Below are 22,324 nucleotides of genomic sequence, written 5' to 3'. Positions count from 1 at the left end.
AGGGGGGACACCCGGGGGGGGGAGCGGGGTGGTGGTGCGGAGAGGCGAGCAGAGTCGATCCACGAATGCATACGTGCGTGCGTGCGTGCGTGCGTGCGTGCGTGCGTGCACGACGAAGAACCATACGCACCGCGGGCGAAGATAAGGACAGAAATGGCGGCAATTACCGTAGCGGAGCGATGGCACGAGAGAGACGGCCATATTCATCATCCGAGGTCATTTGAATACGTGGTGCCGAGAGGAGAACGAGACGAGACGATAAGAGAGGTCGGGTGGGAGGGAAGATGGAGGGAAAGGACCGTAGGCTCCGGCGAGGAGGAAGAAACGAGCGTTGCTCGGAGGGAGAGGGGAAGGTTCCTCGCGCGCGCGCACGCACACACATGATCTGTCCAGCATGCAGGGGAATACTGGAGGAAGACAGAGACAGAGAGAGAGAGAGAGAGAGAGAGAGAGAGGTAGGGAGAAGAGGAAGAGAAAAGGAGATAGGTGGAGAGAGAAAAGCAATGCCTCGGTCCGGCGGGGGCGAAGGAGGCGAGGAGCCAGGTGGTGGAAGAGAGGAGGAGAGAAACCGGTTACAGAAGAGGTAAACACGCGAAGGTGATGTTACCCTCCGTTCCTCTCCTCGTCATTACAAAGTGCCGAGAGTCTTGGAAGATCTGGAGTGTGACGTTCCTGAAAAGTCAGCTGCTGCGACGAGGAAAAACATGGCGAACACGACGCGCGCGGCACGCGCGATTTAAATTTGTGCCGATAGAGCGCTCGTCGCTTTGAGGGGAGAGTTGCTCCCTCGGCCCCCGCCGACGAGCGGGTTCGGCGAGAGGGTGGGCTTCCCGCCCGGAGTCTCGCGCTCGTACAGGGCGCTCGAGATGCTCGAGATAATTAAATCGAAGCAGATAAGAATGCGAAGACTGTGTTCGCTCCGAGAGTGAGCGCTCGATGAGCGCACATTCCGTTGCGTCGTCGCGGAGATGTTACCCGCGGTTCGCAATTGTCGAAGCGTGAAACTTGTTGTCGTCCCGCGGGACGAGCTTCGCCGTCATTTCCCCCACTCCCCCCCCCCACCCCCCTCGGCGAGCATTGGAAATTCCTGATGCCCCCGATTGTAATCCCGGGCGCGGGACGCCCGAATTCACCGTGAAGCTCCGCCGCGCCGGCGTTTAAGCCGCATTCGCAGCTGAGAGAGTAATTAATTTGCGCGAAAAGACCGGCATGAAATTGCAATTTCGCTGGCGGCTATGCCGACTGCTCGATAGCGCCGAGTGAAAGACTAGCGTCTCGCGGCCGGGAGGGATGAATTCGCTGACAAACCGCTGATCTGCCGTCGCATCTCGACTTTTGTGCGCGCTAATGCCCAAAAAATCTCGATGCGCGGCTCGTTTTTCGACGTGCGGCTCGATCGAAAGTAGCCTCCTCGCTGATTTTAAAGCCGCGCGGGTAGCGCGGCAAAAAGCCGCTCCCTGTGATGCCGTGTCGTATGTCGGAGTATGTGTCAAGAAATTGGCGGGACCTGGCAAAAAAGAGCGCGGTAGCGAGGAGACGGCTTCGCCAACCTTTCTCAAGGAAAATAACGTTAAATGGCCGCGATCGCTCTTCTCTTTCATTTTCTCTTCTTTTTTCGCATCCCCTCCCCCATTCCTTTCGTCCTCTCTGTTGTTTCGTCCGATTCGCATTTTCGGCGCGGATCATGCTCTCTCTCTCTCTCTCTCTCTCTCTCTCTCTCTCTCGAGCGGCTTCTATTTCCAACGAAACGTTCCAGCTTTCACGAGCTTGTCACGAGCCGCCAACTGGCCGAAGCGAATGCACAGTCCGCCGGCGGACTTCATCATCGATGAAATGTCATGAGCGTGCCCGCGGACGACGTCGTGATCGCTGGCTTTCCGCGCGCCTCTCGCAGAAGCCTATCACACCGACGCCGATCTCTCGGAGAGTCCGCCGGCGAAACGAATGGAACGATTTCGAGAGGTATGCAAGCTGGCCGGCCGCTATCGAGCGGCTTATCCGACTTCCGGGGGACTTTTAAGCACGCGCCACGATATCGCCGTGAGTATTCCCCGCGCGGGGAGGGGGGGGACGGGCAGAATGTCGATTTTCTCGGCTTTCATCGAGAGGGAAGAAGCGCAAGATCGCAACGCGATCCAGCGCGAGAAGCGGCGGAGTGTCGCGTTCTTAAAGGCGCGCCTCCGATACTCACGCTAATGAGCGCGCAGCTCTCATGCCAATTAAGCCGAGTTCATCGGTCTCGGCCAGCGTGGATTTATTAAGTGCGATATCGCGGTTTCGATACGGAAACGCCTCCGCCGACAGACACGGCCGCTCCGAGCAAATATTGATTCTGCAGGAACCACGACTTGATTAGCGACTCTGTCCGACTAACGACCGCCGCGACGACCCAGCCGCGATGACCGCGTAAGGGTGGCCTCAGTCCTTGTTTCGCCTCGTCGTGGTCCTCGGAGGCGTCGGTGTGTGTTTATCGTTTGGTGTCCTTCCGCAAATATTGGCCACTCGTAGGACGCACGTCGTAGGAGGGATGCTAAGTCGGCGGTAAGGACAATCGTGGATCTCGGAGGATCCACGCTATTAACTGTGTCGCGCCGGCTACCTATTAAAGGACACGCGTCGAATCGCGTTCCCCTCTCGCTTCCTCTCCTCCTTCCTCTCCTCCTTCCTCTCCTCGTTCTTCCGCGGGCGGCGAGCACGTTGGACATGCAAATTTTCGCGTGTGTTTCAAGATAATCTTTTTACAGCCGTATTCGCCGCCTCGCTCTCCTCTCGAGGCTCTTCTTGAATCTCCTCCGGAGCGCTCGGTGGGAAATCCGCCTCCCCTCCCCCTCCCCCACCGGGATTTTCGCGCTTTTCATGCGCGCTGCGGCGCGAACAATGCCGCCGCCGCCGCCGCCGCGCTGTCGGCAGCGCTCACGGATGTTCGTCGCGGCAGACAGACAAAGGGTGTTTGCAGTCGGCGGTGGAAGAACAAGGAGGCGGTGGCGGTGGCGGAAAGCAGCAGGGATGGGAAAGAAGTGAGTCCCCGCGTATAACTAAGGACGAAGTGGGGGATGCACCGGCGGCGCATCTTTTGCACGAGCCTGTAGCCGCGGTCGACTCGACTCGTATTCGGTCGGCGGCCTGTAACTCACAGGCGCGTACGGGGGATTCGTTACCTCGCGAGCCTCACGCAGAGAGGCGGACCCTCTCTCTCTCTCTCTCTCTCTCTCTCTCCTCCTTCCCCCTCTCCCCCTCGCTAGTCCCCTCGCGACTCGTGCAAATGGACGAAATAAATAATTTCAGCCGGGATTATTATGAACGAGTTGGCAGATCGGCGGGCGATCGCCGAGGAATTTCGAGTCGACGAGCCGAAGTTCGACGAGTTTCCGGAGTACGCTTTAACCCCGGCGATGAGGAAAACGCACGGCCGTCTCGAAGCTGCTTTCCGACTTGGGCGAACGGTGCTTTCGTCGTATGCGGGGTAGAATTTGAATAGTTAGAGAGAGAGAGAGAGAGAGAGAGAGAGAGAGAGAGAGATAAAGAAAGAGAGAACGACATTCCGTAGCATTGCGGCAACCGCATTGGCTGCAGTTGCTGCTTCGTTATCGCGCAGGTGCTTAACCCTAATGCAGCGAGACGTAGCTCCATAAATTCCTGGCTTTTTGTCCGGGGCTAAAAGCGATACTTGGCATGGATTCTGGAGTCGAACTCCTCGGCCGCGCGCTCATTCGCTCGCTCGCTCGCTCGCTCGCTCGCCCGCACGCGCGCGCGCGCGGGTAGTTTTTTCGTGCGTTCGCGGTGCCCTCAGGTAGCGGCGCCACTGCTCTCTGAACCGGTATTCTCTTCTGGGCAGTATTTTAGTCGCTCTATGCCCATGGTGTACCCGGCACCTAAGTCCCATGGGGGGAGTTACCTGCATCAACGGCGAGCGAGCCGCGCGGCGTGCGAGATGCCTCGAGGGTACTTTTGCCACTCTTCGTGTTCTCGTGCCACGTTCTCGCGGCTCAACAATGGATCAGCATGAGAGATACCGCGGGCTGGATCCATAAGTACGCGGATATAAGCCCTATCCTGCCTTCTCACGAAACAAAGCGCCCGATCGATGCGTCCTCCTCGATCCGTCTGCCCTATTTAGTCGCGCCTAAAGGTGAGGAGAGATCTCACGAGTTACTCTCGCGAGGGTTGCTGAACAAAAGACTAGTTATTGCGTTTGCCACAACACGAAGAGAATATCTTCGATCGCGACTTACGCGCGTCTTCCAACTGCTGTCGGCGCCGATCGCCTTTACCTTGCGAGATTTCTACGGTGCGGAATCACCTCTCCCTCTCTCTCTCTCTCTCTCTCTCTCTCTCTCTCTCTCTCTCTCACATGTCTTATTCATTCCGCATATTTGACGCGACGGAAAAAACGATGGACGACATCTCGTTCCTCTCGACATTCCGCTCCGCTCGCGTTACATCACGTCGCGATCCGCGCGGCGCACTTTGGAGGAACGCTCGCTTATGTTTAATCAACCAGGTAAAGCTTCAACAGAAATCCCGCGACGTCGTTAAACAGGCAGGAGGCAAAGTAATTCCTCGAAAGAGTCCCGCCGTATGAGAGGCGCGCGTGAAAGCGAGAAACCGTGAGGTATAAACGAAAGGATGCGTGATGACGGGAGAGAACGGGGAAGAAGACAAAATGGGTGATGCCGAGGAGATGTGTGAAAGAGGAAAGCAAGTAGTATCGCGGCTAAATTTAGGTCCACGCGCGCGCAGAACCACCTGTTGATTTCTCACGAGCACACGATTTTACGCGAGTGTATGATTTTATCGCGGCATTTCGCGCAGCCAATTTTGATAGAAGACGTACGAACGATGAAAATATGCGAGATGAAAAAAATTTATGCAAAAGATAATTCCATACACGCACAAAGACTTTCGACGACTGGAAGAAGGAGCAGCAGGTATAATTTTGCTATCTTTTTATGGTAGAAGAGAAGCATATCTTACAATCATCAGAAATGGAGGAAAGAGGTCGCGGCAGCTTAGCCAGGAACTTCGTCAAAAGGATAGAAAGATCCTTGCAGCAGGGGGCCGTTCGAGATCTCAGAGATATTTGGAATTTCGACCTGCCCGTGAGGATGAGTTAGGTATCTCCCAGCGCTAAAATTTGTAACTATTGTCCTCGCTATGATTGCGTATATTAACATAGCTGCGGCCGGCGGCAAAGGGCATTTTCTGCGGAGATGCGGTCGGTCGGTCGGTCGGTCGGTCGGTCGGTCGGTCGGTCGGTTCTAAACAATATCGCAAGGATAGTCCAGGCACTTGAGGGGAACAATGGCGGTACCCTGTCGACACGGGACGCGGTAGGCACCGAGGGTGAATCGAGATGACTGCTCACGAGGATCGACCTGCGCTACAAAGCTATCGAAAGGGCACGGTCCGGCACCTGCTGAAAAACAGCGTCCCAGCCGTGGATCGAATCGCGATGTATGAGAGAATACGCGTCTCTGTCTACCTACGGCCGGGTTGTGCAGGTCGTGCTCACTCGAGTTCAAGTCCCGCGATTATGAGCCCGACACGCATCGTTTGGCACTTACAAAAGGTGCATCTTCGAAAAAGCGCCACGCACACACACACATACGTATAGGAGGGTAGATATTTCGTGAAAGATACAGCGCCCCCGGGGAAAAGGGCGGGAAGAAGGCCCTCAGGATTATTTTGACTGCTTGAGACTTGTATCGTCCTCGTGTTATCCGCATTTCGATCCGTTTTTCGTATCGTTCACAATATGAGACAACGAGAAGCGAACGAAACTTCTTTAAACTTAAGTTATCCTCCAACAGGCGACGCGCGTTGAACATAACCGCCGGCGCTTCTCCTACTAATTTGCAAAGCGGCGACTTGGAAAGGATCGGACGCGAACGCGCGCGAAAGAGTACACTCGGCGCGTCTCGCTCGCTCGCTCGCGCGAGCGCTCTCCCTCTTTCTCTCGCCGGCGAGAACGTATTTACGATAAAACAAGCGTGCACATCGTGCAAAGGCCAGACGGTCGCGGTGGTCTTCGTGCTGGCGCTGATTTTTCCGATGCAACAACGAGAGTTGTTCCTTCCTCGAAGCGACTCCTCGAGTGGATGCTTCTTGGAAGCCGAACACTATGTATTTTCACGCCTGTCTAACGTCGCTTTTACGTAACGTGATTCCAGATTCTTACCAATCCAGTCCGGCTCGGTGCCCGATTAGATACGCCATAACCGTAATATACGTGTATGTTCCACGGCTCGTCATATTCTTCTTCTCTTTTCTCTCATCCTAATTGTTGCCGTGAATGCTTTCGGCATTCTGCGTGAAAGCGACAGCAATTAACTGCGCGCGTTGTGTCAATTTTTCCAAAGTAGATTAGACAGGTCCCCTTTATTCCTAGCTCGGTGCTTCCGCGAATAGAAAGCAATAATGGCCAGTCAACAGGCAATAGTCCCTTACTACTTTCCTCTGAAAGTGCTTACGTAACAGACTTGCTTGATAATTACTGCCGCGTGAATCGCGTTCTATGACCGCGTTTCTTCGCTGTACAATACATACCACGTATATATACGTGGACCTTGAGGGCCTTGAGGGACCCAAAGAATCTTTCCAACCTCTTGAGAATTTCTTAATCCTTTTAAACCGAACCTTTTTAGAGGTAGTAGAAAAACAAACACTGTACGATCAAAGATAGGATACATCCTGGCGTCGTGCCTAACTGGGACTACCGATATCTCTGGAAGGATATCTTCAAAGAATTTCTGCTCGAAGACCAAATGAAGAACGCAGACATATCTCTACAGATACCGGGGTATCTCTGTTGTTGTTATCGACAATCGAACTATGGTCCTGTTAAAATTAAAAATAAAATATCCTTTGATATCTTCACTTTGATATCCTTCTTCGCTTTTATCTTTATGCAGCGCATAGTTCAGAAATCGATAGCGAAAATAGAGGAACCAATATCCGCGGGGATATATGTCTCTTCCTCATCTCATCCTCGACTGAAACCATCGTCAGGCTAAAGATAACTTTTCGAAGGGACTACGGTGCGCCGCGCTGAAACGAAGGATATCTGAAAGATCGTAAAAATCTCCTCTGATCCCTTCGCACTCCTCTCTCTCTCTCTCTCTCTCTCTCTCTCTCTCTCTCTCGTCAAAATCTTATGCGGCCCACGAAAGGCCGAAAGATCGAAAGCAGATTGAGGCGCGAGGACTCGCCTCGTCTCTCGCAAGAGCCCCCAGCCGATTAATTTAATCTTACTCGCAGCGCACTCGCAACCGCCCATCGCCAAATTGAACACTTCCTCCGCCTCCGAACAGCATCTGCACCCCCGACCTTACCATCCCCGCGGCCGTTCCGTATCTCTTCCGCGCGCAGAGAACACATGTTTTTCCCCGGTCCAGATGCATCGCACGCAACTCCTCAGGTGTGTGCTGGAGCTCCGAGGGGATCTTGTGCGCGGCACGACGGCACGAACGCACGAGTGTATCCTACACCTACTACGGCGAGCCAGGAGCCAACAGCGGCGGCGGCGGCGGCGGCGATGATAGCCAGTGTGTGCGCGTATGCCAGTGTGTATACCTGGCGACCTGGCGTCGTACCTGGCTAGAAGAGCAAAGTAGGGGGGAACCGAGCGATCCACGAGGTAAGACTGAGAGGCGGCGGAGGAGGTGCGAGAAGGAGGATGGTGGGAAGCTAGATGGTGGCGAAGGTGTGCGAGGAGGTAGGCGGGGGAAGGTTAGGAGCTGTCTTCTGCTTCGCGGCGTTCTGAAAGGGGCGGGGGGGGGGGTTGAGAGGTCCAAGGAAACCCGACGGCGGCGATGGAGAAGGTGCTCTGCCGTGCCGCGCGCACTCCGCCGATGATGACGACGACGATGACGATGACGACGACGACGGCGGCGGCGGCGGCGGCGGCGGCGGCGGTAATGGTGGTGGTAGTGGTGGTGGTGGAGGTGAGATGGTGGTGGTAGTAGTAAAAGGTGGGAAGGGAAAGAGAGAAGACGAGACGCCGGAGAGGCGAAGGGAGAGTCCTGCCCAGCGTGGACCTGTGCCTCGTTGCATGGCCGACCTGGACTCGCTCTCCGCAAGGTGAGACGCGCGGACCGAAGAGGAGGCCTCGAAGGATCGGCCAGGAATTCTCGTGAAAGCCGACTCTTCGTTCGCATGCTCGTGATCGCGCGCTCGCGACCGTCCTGCGTCCGTCGACCGTCACCTTTTTCTCTTTTCCCTTTTACTCTCTCTCTCTCTCTCTCTCTCTCTCTCTCTTTTTCTTTCTCTCTCTCTCTCTCTCGCGCGCGCATTGACCCCGGTCTCTCTGTCTTCGTGTCTACCGAGAACATCGAATGAGTGATCCGTAATTTTTCATCCCGAGGAATCCCCCGACTTTCCACGAAGTGCCCTCGCTGGAGATCCGCTTGGACAGTGTCCTAGATCGCTGCGGACATTCAGAAGGTGCGAGACCAGGTCGCTGGAAACTGTTTACTCTCGGTGGACTGGGCCGAGTTACGCGCGTGTGCTCGTTGTCTCCGAGTCCCTCGGCTGACACCGCTGGCGGGAGACTCGAGTTCGCTGGTGAAACCGTCTCGAGCGTCGTGGGTGATGGTGTGGTGGAGGCGATACCGCGGAGGCGAAGTGCAAAGTCGACACGTTTGACAGTGATAACGCGCACGCTCTCACGTACGGCGCGCAGCTTCCGTTATCGAGCGACGCGGCTGAATTCGATCCCTCTTATGGCCGCGAGCTCATCGCCGAGCGTCTCGTCATCAGCGTGAGTCCGCCTCGGGAGGAATCCGCTTGCACGTACACGTAGCCCGGGCGCCTGGCGGTCGCGCTGGCGAGCGATGTCAGTTGTCTCTCGCGACGCGAGATCGAACGCGGAATCGCTGAGAATCCGCGGCACTTATGGACCCAGTGCGTCTCCGGACAGTATCGCGAAGTTGCGCCTTGCTCTTCAGCGGGTGGATGTGGTGCGTGGACGATGAATAATTCGGATGCTTGTTGGTGCGCGAGAGTGTGAGCGCAGGTCGCCAAGCGCGCTGGACTCGTCGCGAAAGTGAACGTTGGAGTTTCCCATTTGGAGTTTCTGAGTCAAGAGACGGTGAGAACGTGCGCCGTGTTCGTCTCTCTCTCTCTCTCTGTCTCTCTGTCTCTCTCTGTCTCGTCTCGTCTCAGGATTACGCCTCGTGATTACGCCGCATGAATGTTGAACTGAGGTGAGTGGACAAATATGAAACGGAGCAGTAGAAATTTCACGTGGGGCTCGCGATATCGCGTATCGCGCCTATCACCTGCCATCTTTGCGCGCCAACTGCGAGTTGAGCGAGAGCGTGGGGGGAGTTTACCTTCGTTTACCTTCGCAACGTGATTTGGCCGCTGCAATATATGTCGCCCGCTTCTCTACGTTTGCGTTGGCGTGACGCTCTCTCTAGCTTCCACACACGCTCGATACGCTCCGCTTGCGAGCGATAGGGTATTCGAGCATGGGAAATAGTACTCCTCGCAATACATTGAACGCGATGTCACGTTGTTGCTGCGCCTTACACGTGTCTCAGATTCTCGGGCGCGAAAGTGCGGCGACGAAATGTCAAACGACGAATGTCGCCGAAGGCGTCGAGTCTTCCGCCACGGAGATGTAATTCAACGTCCGAATTTCCCTGATGAGTTTGTTCGTTCGTTTGTTCGTTGCTCGCTCGCTCGCTCGCTCGCTCGCTCGCTCACTCGCCCGGCGAAAGTTCCTGAAGAAACGTCGAGCGGACGAGCGGGCGACCGTTTCTGCTCCAACACATCGACACGCCTCGACTTTTCTTACGTGCATTAATATATCTTCCAGTTCAGCTTTAGTTAAACGCACATTTAGATAGCAGTCATCAGCATGACCGCTGGTTAAAGAGCGCGCAGTCACTTGATCATTAATCACGTCAAGTTGTAGCAAACAAATATCTAGACGCGATGAGCTCAAGTCAAAAATTACAGGGCACTGACATCTCGGGAACGTCCTTTTCTCTTGCGACGGACGATTCTGCCACTTTCACGCGTTACGAGCGAGCAACGTAATAATAAATTCTTCGGTCATTTGCTATGAAACATAAACAATTTTGCGAACCAGAGTCCCTGGAGCGGAATGTATTTCAGTTCTTTCCCAATGTAACAGCCGAAACTGAAACTTTTGCCGAAATTCCGTCAGAACGAAACATTGCCAAGTCTTTCGCAGTCTCCTTTGCGATCGGTGCCATAACTTTGCATAAACACGAACTCCCACAATTTCGATGCGACGATCATTAGGAAATTGACAAAACTCTCGAGCGTACACTCAAGTTTATCCGTCATAAATACGTAAGGAAAAGGATCTGTTTTCCTCTCTCTCTCTCTCTCTCTCTCTCTCTCTCTCTCTCTCTCTCTCTCTCTCTCTCTCTCTCTGGTTCTCTCGCGCCCGTCCTCCTCCTCCTCCTCCTCCTCCTCCTCCTCCTCTTCCTCCGCCGTCTTTCTCTCTTTCCGTCACTTTTGAAAATGAAAGTTCACGCGGGGCCTGCGAGCACGAGGAGCGTACGAGTCTGGAATTTCTTCTTCAGGGTCCCTGCCACGATACCTCCGCGGCCTAACATTCGCAGGATCGTTAGTATCGCTGGGGACTTGAACGCCGGGGTAAGAAGCTTGCGTTGGCGGCGGTCGCCCGTTTGGAAAACATCGACTGCCAAGCATGTGACATCTGCTAGCGGACCATTAGGTGCCTCTCTTCCGAGTGTTTCCGACCTGCTTCCTTCCTCTTTCTGTGTCTCTCGGGAAAGAGAAATCTTCTTTCCCTTTCCCGGCCGAGTGAAAATTGAGGTGAAAAGTCGGGTCCTAGTCACGGCTACTTAATCACGGCCACCTGTCAGTCTGCCAATTTGTAGGTCGTTGAAACAATTGAGGTGCGCGCAGCAAGGAATGTAAACATAAATCGTAAGCGGAAAAACGCGTAAAAATACTCGGACGGTGTCCTCGTGAGGTGCGCTCGTACTGATTTCGACACGCGTTGTTATCAATTTTTTTCTGTTTAATTTACTCTCAGCAGCGAAACGTGCGTCTTCGAACGAGTTTCGGGGTTGTTCGAGACCACATTGGCGCACTGCGCCAGTTTGTCGACCGGTCGAATGCAGCGCAAAGTGCAGAGGGAGAAGAATATATACCTTCGGCCGACTTTTCCACGTCGCGGTCGCGGCCGACATCGAACGTTTATTATAACAATGACGTCTCCTAGCTCGTCGACGGCAACGCACGCCACGTTTGGGATGTTGTTTTATGGTGATGCGTACATATGGATGTGGCGGCGAAAGCCCGCGTTCTCGCGCCACGACTCGCCACGAAAAATGTATTCCGGCTCCTCTAGACAGAGAGAGAGAGATGCGCCTGCTTTCAAACGGAGAGTAGCATTAATTCCTGCGTGAGCGTCGCTTGCCTATTTTGGAAGTATGAGAAGGGCGCCGTGAATGCCATTGGAATACCATCAATGTCATTAAAATGAAACCGAAAAGCACAGGCGACTTCATTGGGACGCGATCTCCTTTGCGGAGCTCCGGCTATCGAGATTAACGATAACTACCGCGCCGCCGACATTAACACCGGCCAGAGGACCGATCGTGTACCGTTTCTTATTCCCCGCGACGCGAGGTCACTTGAATTCCTCTTCTGTCGCGCGCGCGCGCGCGCGGAACTCGTCCTCGATCTATCCTATCTCGCGCTCGCTGTCCGAGCGTGAACAGGGGCCGGGCAAGTGTAGCGAAGAGGCGACGAAAGAAATGCGCGTTTAGCCGAGGAGCTTTGACCGCGATGCTCATTTCGCCGGAGAGGAGGACACGAACGCTATCGCGATCGCGGTCAGAGTAATTACAACATCACACTCGTCGCTCGCGTAGCTCGCGACGTCTCGGCGTACTGTCTTAACTCGTCGTCGAGAGCTCGTCGATGGGATCAATGGCGCAGGTGCATAAATAGCCTTACGTAAGATCTCTGTGCGCTCTTCCCTGCCGTGCCGTTTCTATTTGCCGTTTCGTCGCAATTGCTAGGCGACGACAGTCGCGATGCGACGCGGGCTTTTCGTCCGCAGTTGGGGACAAAATTCGCGCGCCGACCGATAAATAAAGCGCAGCTTGCGCAACCTCGGCCCGCCGCGCGGCTCCGGGGCCGCGACTTCCCTCCGTCCGGCCTCTCGCACAATTTGTCACTGCGACCGGTCTCGAACAAATGTCAAGCGTGAGCACGAAATACTACCGTGCACGCGAGCGCCGGGCGCGCAATCCAGTTTAAATATCGCGATTTATCTCCCAACGACACGTGACGCGCTCCGTAATGAGGGGCGAAGTGCCTCCGGGGCGGCGCGACATAAATTTCGCGAGCCGATTTTATCGGCCGATCAATTTAAGGACTCGAGCCGAATCGGTGAAGAAAAGCTCGTCGCCTCATTAACGCGCGTGACGCGATTTTGCCCCGCGAACGGCAGCCGCCATCGCGACAAACTGGACGATCGGAGAGAGTCCTCTTTTATCTCTTCGCGCGATAGGAACGCTAGGAGGATTCGATCGGTCGCATTCAGATTCAGATCGCCTGAAAATGAAGGCCCTCGAGATGAAGTTCGATGACGCGGGAGTAATCGACGAACACGTCTGACTTCCCAGCGGTGGAAGCTATCGAACGGAGGGGCCCCCGCTCCCCTCTCCGTAGTTTCTCGAGTTATTCAGCGGGGCATTTTACAAAAAGTCGAGAGCGTGGCTTTCGAAGCATCCGTGAATGGCCTTGCGCGCGCGCGCGCCCGCTCGAGCGTGAATTCTTCCTCATGAGGAGGAGGAGCTCTTTAAGGGCTCCGGCGCGGAGACCCATCTTAGTTAGGGGGTATTGACGCCGTGTTTCCCCCGACTACCTACCCCACCTGCCTCGATGTGGCTCGGCGAGATGAATACACAGGTAGAATGCGCAGGCGGTCACAGGCGAACGGAACGCCGCGCCGCGCCGCGCCGCGTTCACGTCCTCGCACGATGCTCGATGAAGAAAAGTTCCCACCACCATCGTGAAAGTGCACTTTTTACTTCATCGCGCGACACCGACGAGCTCGCTAATGACTCTCTGGACTCGCTCGGTCCTCCTCGCAATTAGGCGATATTCTTCCCGAGAGTCGCCCGCAGCATCGCCTCCGCGCGATATTCATTGTCTACAGATGTGACGTTCGATATGATTCGGCTTCGAATCAGCCGCCGCGCTGACGAAACCCGCGGAATTCGTCGCGTGACGACGAAATCGTCGGAATTCTCTCGTTCGCGAATGAGCCCGATTTCGCGCTCGAACGCACGTCGCAGGCGCGACGCATACCGCGGAAATGATATACAATTACGTAATTCCTGTCGGCCATTCGACGGCTGTCGCGAATCGATCCGCAGGTGTCGCTAAACGCGCGATTAGCGGCGGCCGCTTTTTTCGGGTCGGCTCGTTTATCCGCCAAAGTGTCGCGCTTTCGTCGCCGGGACAAGGAGTCCGCGCTTCCGCGGGAGACGAGAGAACGCGCGATCGCCGCCGCGCGAAGAATGCCGGTTTGTGAAAGGCGACGTTGGCTAATATATCGATAATCATCTGCCTATAATAGATGACTCGTCCCGGCTTGCAACATAGAAATCGTGTAGACACGTTGAACTATTCAGCCGCGATATGCCTGCAACAAAGCGCGCGCACGCGAGAGAGAGAGAGAGAGAGAGAGAGAGAGAGGAGAGAGAGAGAGCACGAGAGCGCCTCGAGTGATTCATAACCGCTTCGCTCGGCGAGTAAAAGTGGCCGGGACGCGCGATGGCGTTCGATGGTAATTGCAATCTCTCGCGCGCATCCAGTATACGCCGCGGTACGGAACGGACGCGTCTCTCCTGCGCCAAGGATACGAAATGGAAACGCCGCTCGCGCGCTATTTTCAGCCGCGGATTCAGTCGATATCCATGAGGAAAGGTACGCGCACGTACAACGCGTTTCGCTCGCACGTACGCCGTAATGATCGCAGTAATTTGCTTCGACGAGTCCTCGATTGTTCGTCCGCGAATTACCCTCCGAGAGAGGGCAGAGAAAGAGACGGTGAGGGGGACGAGGTAGGGAGGTAGGGAGCTCTCCCTCTTCTCTCTCTCTCTCTCTCTCTCTCTCCCCCCCCTCTCCCTCTCCCTCTTTCTCTCGGAAGAAACAACGCGCGCGCGGCAAAACAATCGGAGTGAAAGGTTTCGCGATTTATCGGCCGTATATACGCGCGCCATCAGCCGCGTCGTATTTATCTGGTCAATGGCGGCTATCTCGTTAATTACGACAGTTACTTTATCTCGCGCGCTTTAACCGGCGCGAATCCTCCCCCCTCCCCCCTCCCGCGACCGAAATCCCAACGCCGTTGCGCAACGCCGCGCGCTCGACGTCGAGCCGTCGAGCACGCCACGTGCCTCTTCTTCTTCCTCCTCCTGGCGAGAAGCGCGCCGATACAGCGCGCGATCATTAACGCGGCTATCCGCTTTTTTTCGCGTCGCCGTGCGGCTGATTACAGAGATCAGCCGCAATTTGCAGCCGCGTAATGGCGCATCGGGCCGGCCGCTGGGCCGACAAACGATCGCGAAGTGACATGCGTCCGATGCGACCGCGACGGCGCATCGTCGTTATCGTCGCCGGCGATCGTGATTGCCCCGTTATTTTCGACGATGTCACGGCTCGAGCTCTCGCGAGCGTAACGACCGGCGCGCGCGTGATCGTTCGACTATAATAGTCGATGGGTGCTCGCGCATCTCTCTCTCTCTCTCTCTCTCTCTCTCTCTCTCTCTCTCTCTCTCTCTCGGGAGATGCTGGAAGGTCCAGAGAGCCGAGGGAAAGGCGCGAAGAGTGACGTCACCAGCAGCAGCAGGAATGAGGTTAAACCGATGCTAAAGTCGCCGCGCGACCGAGCCACGGCGCGCTCTCGACGCGGACGAAGCAGGACACGAGTCGCGGGATCCTGGCAGGAACCCGGAGACGCGACTCTCCCGGGAGAGCACGAGGTCGCTCGCGCGAGCGAAGATCATAGATTCGCGATTGCGCTATGCCAAGTGTCTCGCACGCGGTGCTCTCTCTCTCTCTCTCTCTCTCTCTCTCTCTCTCTGTCTGTCTCTCTCTCTCTATCTCTGTCTGTCTCTCTTGCTCCCGGCGCGATGCGATGCGCCGTTTTCCTCCTCCTTCTCGCCGCTATCGCGAGATCGCGGACACGAGATTGCGAATTTCGTAAATTATTGACGTTGCCTCGAACCGCTCGCGCGAGCCATTCTTTCTCGCCGCAGATACGCATCGGCTATTCGCGGCATGCGCGACGGTACATCGATGATATAGCGCATCGTCGGCGGTATGCGTGAGTGTGCGCGCGCGAGCTTTCCGAGATGGAAGCCTCGCTGATTGCTCGACGATTGCTCGCCTGCAGCCCGATCGTCTGGTAACTGAAAAATTCAGCGAAATTACATAATAAGCTGCAGCGGAGTCGGCGAGAAGCGAATACTCGACTCCTGCGTCGATGGAGGGTTTAGAGGTATCACTCGCGGGGAGCGCGAAGGAGCACTCTCTCCCCGTCCGCTTAGAAATGACTTGCCGTCCCACGCGAAGTCCGCGATCTCCAAAACGTTTCTTCCACGAAGCGCTCGAATAAGTAATCGAGACGAGCGACGCGGTCAAGCGAACGAATAAATTTGATCGCTAACTCTTCGCTCGCCTCCTAATAAAACGGAAAGAAAGGGACAAGGGGAGAGAGAGAGAGAGAGAGAGAGAGAGAGAGAGAGAGAGAGAGAGAGAAAGAGAGAAATAGAGAGAAAAATGGAGCCGCGCTCTCTCGCCTCTCGCAGCCGCCGTCGTCGTTACCGGCCGCTATCTCAACGTGGCATCCGTAGCGAGCCCTTTGTCTTAGCCGGGGCACGACTTCGGGGCCGCATAATATGCAGGGGGCCCCCGAAGAAGATTCCGGCCGGTAGGTACCCACCTACCAATACGAGCTGGCATCGTGTACCTCGGTACGTAGCAACACGGGTTTCTCAGCCGGAGCTTCTCTCTATCTGCGGGAGGATCTCCGGTCGTACGGACGAGCTCGTGCTGACCTCGAGGGCTAAAGATTACGAGGGCTCGCCATGGCTAGAATTCAAGCTCCTCCGAGCCGTCGGGACGTCGTACACACGTATACCGCGTATACATACGTGGTACTTTCCCGCGTATCTCGCCGCAACTACCTCGAGAGAGAGAGAGAGAGAGAGAGAGAGAGAGAGAGAGAGAGAGAGAGAGGGAGAGCGGATTGTGATAGACACGCGTAGCTCGCGTTGCTCCGTTGCGGCGGCGGCGGGGAGACGGTCGACTGCGAAGGAATCCCATGAGCGCGTACTTTTCTACGGGGCGGCTGCATCTTTTTCCGTGAACGAGGGAACGAACGGACAAAGAAACGCGTCACCGGTGCTTCGTTTGCTGGTGCCCGCGACTCCGTTTTCTTACTCGCTCGATGATTGATGCCGATCGGGCCGAAGAGGACGACCTTCCGCCGCGTTCGAGCGTGTCGTCGCGAATGCGGATACGCGAGCGTCAGGAGACATCTCGGGAACGCGTGTAACGCGAGGACGAAAAGCGCGAGGAATTGATGTCGGCACCTCCGCGCCGTGGATTTCTCGAGCGACGTTTCACGTCGAGTACTACGCACCCCGAGCGTTGCTCATTCGTCCTCCGGGTCCTGTCCGACGTCTCGTCGGAAGATGTACACTAGGAAAAAAAAAGTTAGTATCTCCAACAAAACTGTTTAGTTGAGGCATTTTTTAATAACAACCAAATATCTTGTTTTGTACAACAAAATATATTTAGTTGTCTCAACTAAATATATCTTTCTGCTTTGTTCTCTGGACCAAATGACTTTGTTCTTAGACTTCACACATAAAAATTAAGCGTTTTAGTCATTTTATCCATAAAAATTACATAATAGCGAAATATTATTTTACATAAGCTAAAACAATGCCCAATGGATCGTATTTTGTCTTTCTGTGCGCTAAAATTTAGTTTCTATATATTAAGAAAGAATTATAGTGTCTTTAAGAAAATTCATACAGTTGAAGCTTTTCGGTTGCTATGACGAAAGTATTACGTTACACGAACAAACCGTAATCAAACAAGATATTTGTTCACAGGAACTAAACAGTATTGTTGGGCATATTTTAACCAAATTATTTTGTCGTTACGACAAAATTTTGGTTCACTGGCAACGGTACATTTTTCCTAGTGTAGAGAGCGGACGAGGCTGCGTCCCGCGAGCGAGCGGCTCGGCTCGCAGGTTTCGACGGCACCCGGCAACAAGCTCGCGGCGCGTTTTCGCGCCAGCGAGTCGTACTCGCGACTTAAGGACACGCGATTTCGTGACGCTCGCGCGCGGCCCATGGCCGATCGCCTCTCCGTCGCGCCGGCGGATTGATTTCTTTCTGCCGTGCACCTGTCGAAATCCCCCGCTCGGCTCCTTCGCTCTTTTTCCGCCGACGTGAGCGCGCGCGCGCGCGCGCGCGCACACAGCGCATTATCGTACGCGCGGACGCGCGCGCGCGCGCGCGTTACGTGGGCCGCGCGAAATGAAAGGCGAACTAACCGGCCGACGCGGCTAGTAGGTAGATACACACCCCACCTCTGGAATTATCCGGGCATTGATCGGCCTCACAATTACGCCGATTATGCCGGATAGTTTTTACAGCCGCAGTCGGGAACTCCGGGCCTACGTGCCGGATTCCATTTAGTTCGCTGCAGCGCGAACCAAGTGCCGGTAAAAGGGGAGGAAAGTGCACTCGTTCTTGTTTCTCTTTCATCGGCCGGCCGGGAGGGAGCAACTAAGTAATATTGATCGATGATTGCTGTTGTCACTTTCGATGAACATGACGACGACGACGACGACGACGACATTCGGACGTCCGTTGCAGTCGACGGCGAGGAATATATTAGCCAGGATATTACTTAACGCTATATAGAGTTCGCATCATCACTTAACTGGCCCGAGGATAATAATTATCCGGTTTTAATAACCATCATGACGATCACTTAATCTCGAGGCGCCGGGGCACGGAGGAGAGCTAGGCGCTGAAGGAGGACGACGCTTATAAATTTATGTGTTGCACGAGAGAGAAGAAAAGAAAAGAGGAGAAATAAGGAGAACGCGCGCGCGCGCGCGCGCGAGCGAGCGAGCGAGCTCTGTCGACGAGGAAGAGACACGTCTGGCCTCCATTCTTTTCCACTCGTCGCTTAATGGCATTCTCCCGGCCTTATTCGTGCCGTTTCGCGTTACAGATTTGGCACACGGGTGCCCCATTAACGTAAATACGTCCCTGCAGAACCAGTTCGCGTCCGGACGCTGAAAAGCCCCCGGACGACGATTGATCGGCGTAACGCCGCAAAACGGTCGCTTACATCAGCACGCGTTGCTCCGGGCCGAGAGGTGAACTCCTTTAAGACATGTACGGACTAAGCTATAGATGGCCAATCAGGGCACGCGTGCTGCTCAATGACCGGCGAATATCCTTATAGCGGCACGTGGACCATTAGCGCGCATAATTAGTCGTGTCCTTACGTAATGGAATCATCTCTCTCTCTCTCTCTCTCTCTCTCTCTCTCTCTCTCGCGCGCGCGCGCGCGCGCGCGAAGGAACCCCCTCGCGCGATCCTCGCGAGCTACGAGGCTCGAGGTCCGACACGCGAGGAGGTAAATTGCCGCTCGACTGGAGTGACGAAAATTAATCGACGGGGGACGCGAGCGTGTGTTAAATTTACGTCGATTAATGAACGGCCAATGAAATCGCGAGCGCGAAAGTCTTCTCCGATATACGAGGGTAGTCCCAGAAGTATCTGATCTGACGTATAGATAGCGGTTGTTGTTTGAAAAGAATGACTATGGTAGAAAGTAGCAAGCTTATAAAGCTTAAGTTTGAAGTTTGACGACGCTACGTTGTTTAGTATTTGTTTGGCAGCCATCAATACGTGAACGCTCTCAGTGAATTTGTAAACATGGAAAAAGTTGGTTATCCTTGTGTGACACAATACTATCTCTTATTTGAAAGGCCTCGGTCCAACCAATATGAAAGCGGAGCTAGCTTCTACTCTGGGGGAGTCTGCTCCTTCGTTTACAGTAAAACAGTAAAATATTGGGTGGCAGAGTTTAAACGAGGCCGTACGAGCTGCCAAGACGAACATCGCAGTGGTCGACCACGCCAGAAATGGCGAAGAAAATCCACAAAATGGTATCGGATGCCCGTCGACTGAAAGTGCGCGAGTTAGCGGACATGGTAGGCATTTTCAAAAAGTGCTGTACATCGCGTATTCACTGAAAACTTGGACATGAGAAAGCCGTGCGCAAGACGGTTGCCGCGATTGGAAGAAAAACAGCGTCGCGAGGACGATTTCAATCGAGTGTTTGGCGAAGTTTCGCAGCAATAAAGCCGATTCATAACCATGGACGAAACACGGGTCCATCGCTTCACACCTGAGACGAAGGAACAGCCAAAACAATGGACCAAGGTGGCTTGATGGCTATTTCGAGGAGCTCGACGATTTTCCCACTGCAAAAAGAGGAATGTCGAAGCTATTGAACATCGCAGGGGAAAAGTGTATTGAGCTAAAAGGAGACTACCTAGAGAAATAAAGATACTTTTTCCCAAATCTTTTGTGATTTCTTTGTTCGGGTCAGGTACTTCTGGGACTACCCTCGCGTCTTCCCGCAAGGATCCACCGAACGGTAGCGCTCGGAAGAGACACACGCGCACGTTTCCTTCGTCCCAATGATTCCCCTCGGGGGATGATGCACTCTCTCGAATCCTCCCTGCCCCGCTCGAATCTCATCGGCAGTTTGTCGCCCGCCGATTGACACAGACATTCATTTAGCAAACGGTAGCCTAATCGTGTTTACTCGCTTCGTCTCCGCGCCTTTATGGACACGCTGGCAGACTGCATACAGACAGAGCGCGCGCGCGTCAACGTGCACGAGCACGTGTGCGCTCACACCCGTGAACGCACACACACACACACACACACACACACACACACACACACACACACACGCGCGTATCTCCTCCGGAGCTCTCGCTCGGAGCGTGCGTCGCGCGTCTACACGGTGTCCAGATATGGCAGCCGCACCGGACCGCCGTCAATCCTGCCTCGCGCCGAGAGTCCTTGACGCCCACCCTGTGTGTATACGCGGTGTGTCTCGCGGCGCGTATCCCACGACGTGTCCCCGGCCCCGTGAACACGAAGATCCCCACGAACCGTGCACGTTCCGCGCGCGAACGGGGATTCAGCGCGCTCGCGAGCGTTCATTGTACGGGGAAGCCATCGCGGCGCCTTACATAATTGAGCGACGCCCGGAGCCGAGGCTTTTCACCCTCGGCCAGTCTGTCTGCCAGACCGCGCCTGGACCTCATTGTGTCCGGGTCTCGTCTTGCTAACTTGGAGACGATCGCCGGTGGGAGCGAAGGTCGTCGGCTCGCTCACACCGGAAGTAACGGGTGCTCCTGCACTCGACCGTATCGATCGGCCGTCTACGATTACCGAACACTCCGAAGCTTGGCTTTATTTAAATTAGAAGGGGCCTTATCGCTCGCGCGTTACATCGCGCGTCTCCCGATGCGATTGCGTTTATATCCTTGAATATCGAATCGCGGCCAATTCCAAAATCGCAGATCTCCGTTTTTCTCTCCTTCGTGAGTGAAAGTGTAATTTGCGGCTCGGGGAGGGGGATTAAAGCGTGATTAAAGTTTCCAAGAGCTAGATGTCTGATCGTGATCGCTTCTATCTCAAGTCGCGCAGACTCGTCGTCGCGCGACTTGAGATAGATCGACCAGTCCATCTCTACTCGCGCGAGTCGTCGAGCGATTTCCCGGCGAATAATTCGCCGATTGCAACGGGAACTCGCCGGGGACGACGGGTCTCTTCTTTGTGGCGCCGGCGAGGTATCGGCTGCATCGGCCAAGTGAGCGGCGCTTGATGAAGACGGCAGCGCGGGATCAAGCCGTCTTAATTACCCGCGCCCGATCGTTCCAGCAGGCGCGAAGTTTGATCGATTCCGGGGAAACGCGCGGAATTCGCCGGTTTCTCGAAAGCTGGACGGCGTTTAGGAGCCGCCGGTTTCTTGCCGCTCGCCTACCATCGGCTGCGGCGTGTCCGTCGTCGTCTGCACCCTTGTCCCCCCCCTCCCTTTCTCTCTCTCTCTCTCTCTCTCCTTCCTTCCTCTTTTCCACCGCCCCACGTCGCTCGGTATGTTAATGTCATTCTTCCGAAACCCCTCAGCTCCGATTCGAGGTACTAGCCCGGCCAGGTTTTGTCGTGTCGGAAAGGATGTCGCGTCTAATTGACGAGTGGCGGACGTATACACTCCGCCGTAGAGCGGAGAGACCTCGTCGGCCGACGGTGCCGACATGTGTCCGAGGTGTCCGAAGCAGCGTTCTGCCGTGTCTTATTATACGCTGGACACCCCGATATTTCGACGGATCGCGGCAAATACTCGCCGGCACTCGGACTACACGGCAGAAAAAGGAGCGACTACGTCGCGCACCACCACGTAGTGGTGGTTCGGTGGAGGAGAAGCGAGAGGAGGAGGAGGAGGAGGAGGAGGAGGAGGAGGATGTCCTCTCGTGAATGCATGACGCGCGATACCCGCGATGGAATCTCGTTTTCGTGTGTCGTTGCTCTCAGCGACTGTCTGGCGAAAAAATGCCTCTGCGCATAAAGAGGGAATGTTTATTTACATTTATAACGCTCCGCGTCGGCGAGCAACTCGCGTCGCGTCGCATGACGATCGCGATTCCCTTCATCTTCCCTCGCAGTCGAGAGATCGCCTCGGCGGGAATGTCCCGCCCGACGGAAGTAGCAAGTGGCGCGGATTTTTCCGCGGGAATCCGAAAGAAAGAAGGGTATTTTGAGGCGCGTGTGTGCTCCACGCGGCGACGATGAGAGCCAGTCTTCGTCAACGTCGCCGTCAACACCGCGCGCGATTGCGGCTGCGACAATCAGAGGAACAATCGCGTTTAATTGATTCACTGGGAGGAGCACAGCCGTCAGGATCCCATGAACAAAGAGAGTGAGACTTTTCGTTCGCCGATGCACGCGGCGCGGCGCGGACAGGGAGCTCGTTAATGATTGGAAAAAGGCGCGCTCAAAAGCGGCGGACAGGTATAGCATTCGAGACGCTGTCGGGACGTGGGCGAATCCTGCCGTTTATGGCGGCACGCTGTTCGAAAGATTTTATTCGTGTGTTCTAATAAGCTCTCGCTCGCGCTCAGCGAGCGAGAGGCTCACGACCGTTTAGCGCGTGGGTGAGAGAGGCCAGGTGGGGGAGA

The 22,324-nt window shown here is 55.1% G+C and overlaps 1 protein-coding gene across 2 annotated transcripts in view; it reads left to right on the top strand.

Moving 5' to 3' along the window:
• Positions 1 to 22,324, top strand: part of Egfr (epidermal growth factor receptor) — an 85,321-nt gene that overhangs the window by 14,341 nt on the left and 48,656 nt on the right. The window contains exon 1 of one of the 2 annotated variants that reach the window (XM_011155066.3): positions 8,031 to 9,203. The exons of the other annotated variant lie outside the window; for it this stretch is intronic. The gene's annotated coding sequence lies outside the window, so the exon portion shown is untranslated. Of the gene's footprint in view, positions 1 to 8,030; positions 9,204 to 22,324 lie in introns of those variants that run through there. 2 annotated transcript variants of the gene reach the window in all.

Source organism: Harpegnathos saltator, unplaced genomic scaffold (assembly GCF_003227715.2).
Source record: "Harpegnathos saltator strain DR-91 unplaced genomic scaffold, Hsal_v8.6 scaffold250, whole genome shotgun sequence".
Lineage (NCBI taxonomy): Eukaryota > Metazoa > Arthropoda > Insecta > Hymenoptera > Formicidae > Harpegnathos > Harpegnathos saltator.
The sequence above is the reverse complement of the archived record's forward strand: the minus strand, read 5'-3'. Positions and strand labels throughout refer to the sequence as shown.